The sequence below is a fragment of the Zonotrichia albicollis genome, chromosome 1, assembly GCF_047830755.1.
Source record: "Zonotrichia albicollis isolate bZonAlb1 chromosome 1, bZonAlb1.hap1, whole genome shotgun sequence".
NCBI classification, from domain to species: Eukaryota; Metazoa; Chordata; class Aves; order Passeriformes; family Passerellidae; genus Zonotrichia; species Zonotrichia albicollis.
In genome coordinates, this window is record NC_133819.1 from 122,890,329 (window position 1) to 122,903,311 (window position 12,983).

General features: G+C 39.8%; 1 protein-coding gene and 1 long non-coding RNA gene across 5 annotated transcripts in view; one reads left to right on the forward strand and one right to left on the reverse strand.

Moving 5' to 3' along the window:
• Positions 1-1,324, forward strand: part of LOC141730989 (uncharacterized) — a 39,309-nt gene extending 37,985 nt beyond the window's left edge. Inside the window, exon 3 of the long non-coding RNA XR_012582841.1 lies at positions 989-1,324. This is a non-coding gene — a long non-coding RNA (uncharacterized LOC141730989). The remainder of the gene's footprint in view (positions 1-988) is intronic.
• The window catches only part of STAU2 (staufen double-stranded RNA binding protein 2), a 171,307-nt gene that overhangs the window by 26,177 nt on the left and 132,147 nt on the right, over positions 1-12,983 (reverse strand). The gene's annotated exons all lie outside the window — the stretch shown is intronic.

Below are 12,983 nucleotides of genomic sequence, written 5' to 3' on the forward strand. Positions count from 1 at the left end.
TGTTATGAAGAGTTGGTTGCACAGTTTACACTAACAGAGATTGTTCAAAACATTCAAATTGCTAGTAATTATTTAGAGTGGCCTCACTTAGATGTAAAAATAATTACTATGCTTATATCTTACTCTTTTGTTAGCTTACCAGCTCATTTTAATTTTCAAAATTCATATACTTGCATACTACTCATTGTGTAGTAGCAGCCTGCACTGTCTCAATGACAGGATATTAAATACCCTGCACTCTGTTTCCATTTAGTGTAGAAAGGAATCTAGGTCTGCTGCATCCAGAAATGGAATTAAGTTATCACAGAATATTGATTTCAACACTGAGAAATTATGTGTCTTTGATGAAAAATTTAAATTTGAAATAAAGTTAAAGTAAAACTAAGATAGAATGTTATCTGTTAATTTCAAAGAGTATTAGAAATATGAGACAAAATTAAGAACTGAAAATTCAGGTTTCTGCATCATCCTCACTCAACTCTGATGTTATTACTTGCCAAAATAACTTGGGTTTGTTCCCATAGCTTAGCTAAAAGTTTATTTGTTGATATATGATCTCACAAAAATCTTTCTCTGAGTTGGGATGGGAAAACAGCTTAGACATCCAGCCCTTCCTCTGGAAAGGTTTTGTACAGGCTCCATTGCTTTGGTCAGACTTTTGTGTCTGGGCTCATAATCTGGGAAGAGCAAAGCCATGAATCCCTCAAAGTTATTATTTTATATAAAGTGACCTGTTCTCAGGCTGTTATTTCAACCAGGGAGGTTGGCAAGAAAGATGAGGGTAATACCTACCTATAGTAAAATAGGCTCTTCCCACTAAGCTCCTGAAAGCTGAAACACTGTGGATTTTCTATCTTATAAATATCCAGTTAAAGAAGAAAAAAGAATCAGATTATCCATGACTTTAAGTGATATTGGGATCCCATTACAAGCATAAACTTTTTTACACTCCATTGCCTGAAGCATTTTCTTGAATTATTTGTTGCAGAGTTCAGATTGTTGAACAATGGGGTTTGAAGTTTGGAGGAGGAAGATTTGGATACAATGGAATTATCTGAGATGTGAACATCAGCCAGGAGAACAACCACAGAGTTTCAGCCCACTTCAGGACCAGACCCAGCATATTTCACTCACCTTGGTGAGTCCTCCCTGGCCTACCTACAGGGATGATATCCCAGGAAAGTCAGGGTGCAAAGAAGGCAGGAGGGAAGGCTGCCAGGCACCTGCTTCTTGTCCCTGTATGAGGCTAAGAGACAGACAGAGCACCAGCCTCAGGAGCTCAAAAGTGATTTTCTAAACAGTGAACTCAAATATTTTTGCCAGTAGTTACATCAAATGGATCAGAAAATTGGTGAAAGAAGATTGGCAGACATTTTATTAATCTGACTGTACAAATTAAGAACTCCATTATTCAGAAGTTTGTTCTTTTCTAGACCTGCCAGAAACAGAATATTGTGAATCTAAGGTTTCCACACATGGAAGAAACATCAAATCACATTACAAATATTCAGGGAAAGGAGCTGTGGTTTATGAAAAATCATATTCCATTCTCATTATTAGTTATCAACAACATCCATCCTCAGTGAAAAAAATTCTAATTTCTTTACTGTGTAAAACTTGAAGGAAGTACACAGGATGTTTTTGAAAAGTGGATTTGTTTTCTTCCATTTAATATTAAATCTAGTTCCTTTCCCCTGAGGAAGGAACACCGCTTTTTTATCTTCTCTTGAAATATTTTTTTCTCTCTAGTTCTGATGAAACTTCACTACTTCTGATGAAGGAGGAAGTGGAGATGCCAACATTTGATGCTGATTCAGAGGCACCCACCACATGCTATAAAAGCTGCTGCCTGAAAGGGATTATGTGTTCCTTGAACTATTATACGCTTAAGGAGATATGAATAAACTTCCAAATTCCAAAATGATTGAAAAAATAGAAATACACCCACAGAAAAGAAAAAAAAAAAAAAAAAAGGAGAACCAAAAAGGAACTAGAAGAAATGGAATCAATTCATGACAAATTTTGCCAACACATTTCATATGAATAAGATGTCAGATGTCCTGGAGTTATTTCTACAACTAGTCTACAAACAAGAACTGTCAGTACAAGAAAAAAAATGGGTTGCATCTGCTTATTCTTTAGTTCTAGAATATTTAAAAACCTGTAGCAAAGAATAATCCAAAAAGGCTTTCTTGTTCAGTAGAAGATACAATGAGGAATCAGAAGACTAGTTTGTTCTGCTACAATTTTGAGCAGCATTGAGGCTAAGTCATGCTAGACACTGCACAGATCATACATAAGTTCTTTGACCTCATCCTGTAGATTCTACATCAGAGAGTGAAAAGCATCTAAAAAGGGACCAATTTTTCAGAGCTTTCTTAGTCAGACATTGTCTCTTACATAGGCGTGATGGTCACTTTCCACTGAGGCTATTTTCATCATCATTACTATCAATCAGCTCCTTTAAATAGATTAAATAGCTTCAGGTCACCATGCTGGTTTTGGTAAGAGCAAATTATTATCTACTTCTTGGTCTGAAAGTTCAGACAGAGAAAAAGCTACACCCTTAATTTCACTAGTCCTTGGCATTTATCAGAGGATTTTTTTCAATCAGCAAAGAATCATAGTGGGCTGAAAATCTGAATGCAACAATCCAGGAATTACTGAACCAAGCTATTTCATAATATATTGCAGTTCAGTTTCAGTATAACCCTAAGCTTTATTGCATTCTTTTCTTTTCTTTAGAAGCAAATTTGCCTTAGGCATATTATTTTTGACAGTCTAGAATACATCCTCCATAAACCTAAATTCATATGGTAAGCTCTTTTTCTTCAATCCAATCTTATCCTTATTTTGGGAGAAAAACTAAAGATAAGGATCAGTTTCTACACTTGCCCTTAGCTGCTTCAGAAAAAGGAATGCAAACTGACAAAGCGTCTTTATTTCAACTTATTATTCCAATTACTTATCTGCAGTTTGGATCATGATTGCTTCTATTTATACTGGGAGCCTACACATTGCACTATTTCTGCATGACTGCTTGTCAAGCAAACACCTCAGACAACGATAAACAGCTCTGTTTGATAATTAGAATTTTTCAGGGGAAACAAGTGAATATTTTTTAAATAGAAGGTGACTGAGCTGTGAATTGGGGCTGTATGCCTCAAATTTAGTAACTGAGACAACTAGAAGTAAAAAAGTCCTAAAATAAAGATCAGGGCTCACAGTACATAAAGCAAACTTTTAGTAATAAAACATATTTACACACATGAAATATTCAAAATTTATAATGCTATGTAGCATGTGGCTGCACTCTGCAGACATACATGAAAAATACTTCAGGTGATCCCATTATGACTAAAAAGTTGTTCAAAATTAGCATTAAATGAATGGGGTTTTTTACTTAGGGAGTACAAAAAATTGTATATAGGTAGCTCTGCCTCTGTTTTGAAAGGCTAGAAGAAATGGAATATGTAATACCAGTTTTCATTTACTAAAAAGCCATTATTTTAGGTCTTGTTATACAGACTTCACACACAGCACAGACAAGAAAACAAAACCTGACCAATATTGTATGTTAGAAAATGATGTAATTAAGTCAAAGTGACAGTCATGTTTCTATCTGAAAATTAGGGCAGCTAATGGGGAGCATTGACACAAACTGGTTTTAGCCTTGCAAGAACCTGAGGTGGCAGTGACATGCCCTATGGGTCTGGCTCCCAGGACACTCTCCACGACAAATTTTCTCCTTCACACACTGTGGAGCAAAGTAGCACTAAAGAATTACTTGAGAGTAAGTCTGTCAGCCCCTATAAATTTGGGCAGAAAGGCGCAGGCGATTTTAAGGGAGCAGTGCTTGATTTCCTTCCAAGGAAGTTAACATAATGCAGTCCACTTGTTAAGAGCCTGCTGTGGCAAGGTGTTGAGAGCTCTCTGGTTCAATGGGCCGTAGTCAGCGTGGGATGCTGAGCACATTTCAAGTTGCTCCCTGAATCATGCAGGCATCCAATATGCTCACAACTGTTCTAGCAGTCACCCTAAAGATTTGCACATAACCCACGGGCACAAAAAAAAGAAGGTTGAAGCATATGGCAAGATTTTAAATTTCTCTGAAAGACATCAGAGAACTTTACATGCAATCACAAAATTTTACACATTCAAATGCTTCAAAGCTGTTTGTAAGAGATCACTGCCATACTGTAGGATTGATTCTTCTGTTATTCTCCTTTTGCTTCGGTAAGCCCCTGCTGAGAATCTGAGAGTGCTTTGGCTCTGCAGGTTTTTATGCAGTAGTATTTATTGGAAGATACCAGCAAACACAGAGCTGTAGTTAGACAGATGCCAGCATAACTTCTTTAGATGCCAAGGCAGGTTTATGTATAGAAATCCAAACTTTTGCAGGTTCAGATTTGTCCTGTCATCTATCCAGGATGTTTGCTCCAGCTGAGAAGTTTCAGAGGGATGCATGTTCCCAGACAGGTGATATCTGCAAAATGCTGCTCTTGCTCTCAGCCCCTTGCTCCCCCATTCATCTTGTGTAACCTACAAATGCTGAATATGCTATCTAATCCTAGAAGGTCCTTCTAAAACTAACTTACTGCCAGTTTTGGCCAGACAGCTGCTTTATCTTCCCCTATATTCAGGGCTCAGAGTCGCACCCCCTTTCACTGACAAGAAGCAAGTTGCCTTACCCTGCTAATCTTTGAGATTGTCAAAACAATTCAGTGTGGCATGTTGACAATACAGCTAAACTCAGACTTCTGCTCCAAATGTAAATGTCCCTTACACTTTAGATAAAGGAAAACCTTTACTAAATCCTTACCACAGCCATGGTTATAATGATATTTTTGGTGCCAATATTTGTTTAAGCTCTTCCTCGCTCCTTTTGTCTCCACTACTCCATCACCATTGCAGCCCTTGTGTTGCCCCATTAATTATGCTGCTACAACTGTCTTTTAGAACATGCCAATGACCAGTATACAAATAATTTGTCAGGAAAAGTGAAATCATGCTTAATGCTGGTCAGTTTTCCCACCTCATTCTTCCTCCAGGCCTGAAGAGTGGCACCAAGAGAAGGGGTGGCGTGTCAGGCATACACATCAGTTTCACCACTAACAGATGGTCTGTGCAGCCATGCCCAATGAACTACATTAGAAACATGATTCACTGGGAAAGTTAATTCAGTTATACAGGCTGACTCACCACAGGTTTATTGTGGAATAGTGCAATTATGCTACCCTCTACAGAATACCAAGGCTAGTTTGGCAAGACAGCTAAGCTGACCTAACACAGTGTCACTGCTAAAACTGGCTGTCCAGTCTCTCCCCTCTCAGGCCACGAATGTGCTTCTGCCCCAGACTTTCACCACCACAGGCACCTGATTGACCCCCAGCGGGAGATGTAATTCTATTAATGTATTTTTTTAGGATTCATTCTTTTTCTAAGTCTAGAACTCTAAACCAAGTCACCATGGGGACAAGTGCCATGCAAAGGAGACAGGGCAGTCACGCAGTTGGGAATGAGATGGCAGCAAAGGAATTAGACTGGCTTTTTGGGTAGCAGTGAGCAATTAAGCTGGTTTAGATTTAGGGTCAAACTAAACATAATGACTTAAGAAAACTCAAAGAAGTACTACCTATCTGTCAGTCTCCAGCGAGCACAAAAGGGCAAGAAGGTTCATTTTCCTGGCTTAACTTGGTGGCATGTGTTAGAACTGGGCAAAGAAAGTGGATTAATTTCTGCTGAAACAAGAGTTTTGGGAGGATAACAGGCATGGCTCATTAGCTCCACTAGGGGTAGGGGAGGGGAAGGTGGCTTTTCCCCTAAGGGCTTAGGTAAACACAGAACTTTACAGGAAAGTGCTTTAAGCAGCCAAGCTTGAGAAGAAATATCAGACTAATTTTGCATCTTAGCTGTTCTTTCAACTAACAGCAAAGTTACGCTCTATGGAAATTACAAGATTGATTATGCTTACTCTCTATCCCATGCAGGCTGCCATTTTTAATGGCCTTTTACTGGTTCTTTGGTAGAAGGTTTCTGAAATGCAGCTTCCCACACCTGATGATTTGACAATATGGAAACTTCAGCAGTAATGCCAGCCATGGAGGAGTAAGAAGGGTTAATTTGGCATCCCACTTGGCCTGAGATTTCCCACTTCTTATATATGCCTGTGCACTAAATGAGAGTAGCTAGGCTATACAGATGAAGAAGGTCTTGCTAGAGAAAATTATGGTGCTTGGAAGAATGTCCTTCTATTCTGAATACCTGGATCTAGTGGAAGGTGCCCCTGCCCATGGCAGGGGGAGTAGAACTACACAATTTTTAAGGTTCCTTTTAACACTTAAAATTTTATGGTTCCATGAATACAAACACAGGAACAGCAACAACAAAAAAGAATGATAGTAAATTGAGAAGATTATTTCTCCCTCTCCCCCCCTGCCCACAGCACAACGCCATCTGTGAGAAGAAAGACCCGGGTTTTATTTTCTAGTTTTTAGATTTTTTGTCTTTTTTTTTAATCCAAAGTTTTATTTTATAAAAATATTAAGAGTTGCATGTCATTTTAAGGTGTATTTGTAATTAAGCTACCACTAGTATGATAGAAGCTTGTTGGTCACAGGCCCATAGCCCATGTCTTACATTTAATCAGAACATTGGACATTTTTATTAGCACCTATTTTTAAGTAGTAACTGTTTGACTGGTTATAACACTAAACACCTCTCTCAAGACAAAAGCTCCAATGAATTTAGCTCCAATCTTTGACAACTTCACAGAATGTGGCATCAGCTTGGGCTGTGGGTGACAGTCTGCACAGCCAGGGCCGCCTCTATGGACATATGCCACCAAGCTTGATGAATATTACCCAAGAGGTCATCGAGAGCCTGAGCAGACCTCAGCATGACAGGTGAGCAATTTGTTTAGCTTTTGTATCCTGAATAAATGTTTAGCAATAAACTGACCACCCCAGTTAGCAGCTTACAGACCTGCAAGTGGTCTTGAAGCCAAGTGTTCCTTCACTGGTGACATGTTTTCTCACAAACAAAGTCTGTCAAGCCAGTTTTCCTTTTAATTCTTCTAACTGAAGGTTTGGGGATAAACTGCCATTTTAAAGGAGATGAAACTGTGACTTCTCTGTTATGGAATCCAGCCCTTCAAAGTTCAGACAGAAATTCCAGGTTGTTTTGTTATCCAGTATTGCTTATTCACCTGTCACCAGCCCCACAATGTTTCCATTCAACAGAGAAAAATTTGCTTGATTCCTACCTCTCAACAAACAGAAATTAACTGACTTGCTTGCAACCATGCATGAAGACATTAGACCCAGCTGCTGTACATCTATAGCAGGCCTCGAGTTAAGATTAAAGCAGTGTACAGTGCCAAGTAAATTGACCTAACCAGCAGTTTTCTCTGGAAAGAATACTGAGCAGCACAGTAATATACCTCCTCTAATTTTCTTGTGTCAGCACTAAAGATAACATTAGGTATTTGCTTCACATCATTTACAAGGAAAAAAAAGCTTGCATGGGAAAGTGTAGCAAGGAGCTGAAGTAGTAAGGGAAAAAAGCTTGGTGAAATGCAGGTTTGTGGGAAGGAATCTGGGACAGAAATAGGGAAGGGCATTAAAGGGCATTAAATCTGGCACTCTCCACAGCTGCCCCACTCTGTAATGCTCAGGCTTAAAGAGAACTGCCTGCACAAAGCAGCTCAGGACAGGTTCCTGCTTCACTTGAGCACTCTTGAGGTGCAGGTTTCACACAGTTCCCCATGCAGGCACAGCCAGCAGCAGAAAGCCCCCGGGTCTCACCCTGAGCCTGGCTTTCCACGCGGTGCCTGCAGCCGTGATGGCACTGCCAGCAGGGATTGCTAATTCTGGCAGCGTGGGACTGCAGTGCTGACACCTGCCCACCCAGCCCCAAACCTGCAGCTTCCTTCACAGGCCTCCTGCAGACATCACATTGAAGCAGCTGCCAATCACCCGTGCCCCAGGACAGAGCCGTGCAGATGACCTGCAAGTGAAATATTTTCCCCCACTAATCCCTGAGAGTCACCAAGGGCTCCCTTTAACAACTAAAGATGTCACTATGTCAAACAAAAATGGTACTAATTTCTGGCTATGAAGTGAAAGTTAAGTTTTGTTTCCTAGTAATTACTTATATCAAAGGAGAAGAAGACTGAATCAGTGACCTGTTCTTTGCTCTTGGTTTTCTTTGAGCCCACTGATCCTTGGGACAGCAACAGCCATAGGAATCACAGCTTCCTAGGGCCTGGCAGCTCCACAGTCTGGCAAGTGTGTTATGGTACTGAGCTTGAAGTTATGCCCTAGTGAACAAAGAGCAGCAAGAAAGCTGAGCAGTGAACAGCCAAAGGCACCAAGGATCAAAGGATACAAAGGATCTCCTGGCTTTGGTGGGGTGATAACAGGACAGGCCAAAAACATCTGCTAAATATGGTCTGGAGATGGTATCATCAGTGGGAACTTAACCTACACTGAAGGCAGAAACCCAAACCAAAACCTGAGCTTGGAAGTGTGTTAATGTTTAGCTATTCATAGCCCAGCTGATCTGGCAAGCCATGTACTTGTTCCCTCTGCCAATAAAACTATAAGGATCTAGATACTTGGGGTTACATATGAGAGAGAAATCTTAATGAATTCAATATGGCACCTTCATGTTGCTTATTTTATATGGCTACTCAAATACTTATATTTTAAAAATATAAATGTATTCCTTCTGTGGAGACACAAAAATATGGCTATTGGCCCTCTATTGAAAAACAGCTTATGTGGCAATTTTTAGCAAGATTTGGTTTAAAAATGAACTATGCACACATAAAAAAACATCTATTTTTCTAACGAGAGACTTTCAAAGAGCCTTTTGAAAATTAGCTATGCGTTGGAGCCAAATATTTCACAAAAATAACTTGGAAACAATACACTGGCATTTTTTCTTGGATTACTCTCAAACGGAGGCTTCTGACTATAATGTTATGCAGCACTTGCATGATATGGACAATCGCCTTGGGACTGAGAAATCAATTCTGCAAAGCACTAAAAATGCTGAAGATCAGCACTTTGTGGGATACCACCAATTCTTTCTGGGACTAGTTAGTTGCTGAGACACTCAAACTGACTTAGTGCTACTGATGTATTTCAAATGTTAAACATAATCTTAAGTCTTAATACTACTTTAGCAAATGGTTTTTCTTTCAAGCATCTACAGATAAATCCTTTAAAATGTCTTCTGCAAAAAGACCAATGTTTGTGAGTATATACTTCAAGGAAAGCTATGGATAAACTTTGTAGGTCAAGGTATATGCAACATTCAAAACTGTGTTTTACTGGAAATGGTTAAATATATTGCTTGGGGAGGGATGAATTACTTTTATAGAGAAAACACTTATGAAAAAATAACCAGGTAGATATTTGTAACTTAAGAAGATCTAATGGCAAATAGAGGATTTATTTTTTAAAGCATATATGGACTACAGTAATTTTACAGTGTCTTGGATTGTTCAACTTTTCAGAAAAATTTAACCACCTGTTTCTCCTATTCAGCTGCAACAGTTCTGAAGCAAGCTAATATTTACAGATTAATGTGGTGTTCTAGATAAGTAACTGGAGTGCAAAAATTTATGATGAAGCTTTAGAGAAGGATTAACATAAGTAGCTGTGCCAGTGCTGGTTGACTTTCAAGTACCTACCCATACCTTGATTTCTCAGAAAATATTTGCTTGGCTCTTAAAAATCCATTTCCCTGATGATTTTTTCTAAAGTGAAGCATCTCTAATCACAAGTCACTTGAAAATTTATTCTTTCTTCCCACTAATGCATTTTGATAACTGCACTTTTTACGCTTCTAACTATCAATAGTGAAAGAGTGAAGAGAGAGTTTCTAAAAGTGAATCTTGTCAGCAAATAAGTCATTAGTATGCCACCTAAATAGCTTCAGTCTTGGAATGCTAAATAGTCATGCTCTGATAAGAATTTGGCATGACCGTTTAATTATTCTTGCAAAGAACACAAGTAATTAAATCATGAAGTACTCAGTTTTCTTCATTTGGTACAGGAATTGGTATTGTTCCCAATCAAAGGCAATATACCTATATGCAGAACATGACTATTACTATTACACAGTAAATAAGGCAGTAACTCTCAAAAATAACCCAAAATAAATGACTAAAGGATATTAACTCTGCAAACATTACGTGTTCAGCTGTCATTCTTTCAAAATAGGGAATAATGCAATCTGCTCTAAAATGCAGATTATATATAAAGGCTGAAGAAGTAAGCTGCTTTCCTTACAGGGTTTCTCAAACTCTCTTCTATAGCACAATTGGCTTTGTGTACGTTCGGGGGAAAGGTGTCCAAAAGCTTTGTGAATTATTCAAGAAATCTAAAAGTATTACAGTGGACTTGTCCCAGAACACTTTGTCCCTGGCTCAGGGCCTCTGCTAAGCAGCACACACTGAAGGAAAGCATAGTCTGAGGCCCTAGAATTGATGCCTACTGGTGATTCTTTTCTTTGCACAGATCTCCAGCACCTGCTTGCTTTCTCCCCATAAGTGCCAGTGTGGCTGCAGACACACAGTCATCTCTGCACTCTTCCCATTTCACCATGATTTCCTTTCATCCTGATCTCTCTGGATTAGGGGGCTAAGGATTTGGGCTTCAAGTCCCAAACTCTTTTAATTCTGCCTGTAAGGGAAATGCACACATGGAAAATAATGAGTGGAAGTGACCATTTACCTGATGGTCTGATACAGAATCACAGGATTGCCAGGGTTTACCCAATCCAGCCATCATTCTGCCACCACCACAATCACCCCTAAACCATATCCCAAAGTGCTACATCCAGATGCCACTTGAACGTTTCCAGAGATGATGACTCCACCACCTCCCTGGGCAGACTATTCCAATGCCTAACCACTGTTTCAATAAAGTTTTTTTCCTAATATCAAATCTAAACCTCCCTTGATTAAACTTAAGGTCCTTTCCTCTCAATTCTTTTTTGAGACATGGCAGAAGAGACCAACTCCAGCCTCACTACAAGCTCTTTTCAACCTCCTTCATACTAAAGAACTGCCAGTTCTCTCAGCTGTTCCTCACAGGACTTGTGCCCCAGACCCTTCACTAGCCTCACCGCCCTTCTCTGGACTTGCTCCAGCATCTCAATGTCCTTTTTGAAATGAGGGGCCCCAAACTAGGCACAGGATTCGAGGTCTGGCCTCAGCAGTGCTGAGTACAGGGGGACAATCTCTGCCCTGGTCCTGCTGGCCACACTATTGCTGGTACAGGCCAGGATGCCACTGGTTTTCTTGGGCACACTGCTGGCTCACATTCAGCTGTCTGTCAGCACTGCCATGTCCCTTCCTGCTGAGCAGCTCTCAAGTCACTCCTCCTCAGGCCTCTAGTGCTGCAGGGGGGTTGTATAAATGGTTATATACCATTGAAAAAATTCTGTAGAGGGATGATGGTACAGAAACAGATATAAATGCTTAGTGTGACCACAAAGACAACTTTTGGCACCTCCTTTTTCAGCTGCAAACTTATCCAAATTGTGTGTCTGAGATAACCAGCACTACCTGCTGCTATGCCATCTATCTGCTGCCAATACAGCCACAGCCTGTGGAAAGGAACAGAGACTAACAACCTCACACACAAGTTAAGCCTATTTCATAGACCTCCAAGCACTTAGACACAGCCCATGAAGCCGAAAATCATGAAGACACTGGCTGTGAGATTGCCAGTGGTCCTTCATGTGTGTGCAGTATGGCACAATCTTTACTCACATGCTTATTCCATCCCTGCACAAGATGGGCCTATCCAAGAGTCACTCTTTCCCAAACATCAAAACCACAAAGTTCCACAATAAATAACATGGCAGTTTGTAAGGATGACCTGGAAGGCAGAAGAACCCATGAAATAGAGCACTGGGACAATGTTTTTACTGCCAGGTTTGCCAGCATCATTCCAGCAAGATGCTGAGCATCCTCATCCCTCATTTCCCCACTGATAACATGTGAATAATAATAATATCAGCTTTCTTGGTAAAATATTTGAGATAGATATACCACAGATACAGTAAAAAAGGATATGCAAGACTCAAATCTGTCTTTTGAGAGACAGGAGTTTCACACCTCATGCAATCCTCCCTTCTCAGTGGAAAGACTGAAAAAAACTCTACACCTTTCAGTTTAAAAAAATCTAAACATTCCTCATCCTTGGATCACACCTGGAACTATTTATTACCAAGATCTGATCCTGTGATGGGATTAGTTCAGCCTCAGTGTTACAGTAACTCCACTGTGGTTTCACTCATAACAGGGAATAAAAATACATACTTCTGGAGTTATGTTTCATATTAGATGGTGAGCATATTTGTATGAGCCCTCATTTTCCCATTCAGCTTCAGAGGATCCCATTACAGAGTTTTGTATGGTTATTTTCTACTTCTGCATTGGGTCAAGCTTTCCCCAGGGTACACTTCTAATTCATGGTCTTCTACATTATTATTACCCTTTTGACCTAAATGATTAGCCAAAGTTTGAGGCCCTGAGGGCTGTTTCTATTAGGAGGAGAAAATTATGAAGTCAAGCATCTTTTAGGCATATCTAGTTAAAACTCCAAAGTCACCCACCCCCAATTTTACTCCCGTTTCCTTCAATGCAGGAGACATACAACAACAACAAAAATCCTTGCCTTCCCTTCTTGAAGCTTTTTCAACCAGCACTGAGACCTTTGTAGGACTGCCACAGAGACTATCTAATTCTTTCTTATTTTCACACTTTCTTCCTCTTTTGAGTCTTCTGGTATGCTTTTTCTCCCGCTTTTTTCTATCTTTTGCTTTTGCCCTACTCTTCCAGACATATCCAATTTCCACTGAGATTAATTTAATATCCAGTCATACACTTCTTCCACTTAATTCAAGTGTCTGACTACCCTCACATGCTTTTGTTTCCGGAGGTGAAATGTGCTAGAGTTTAG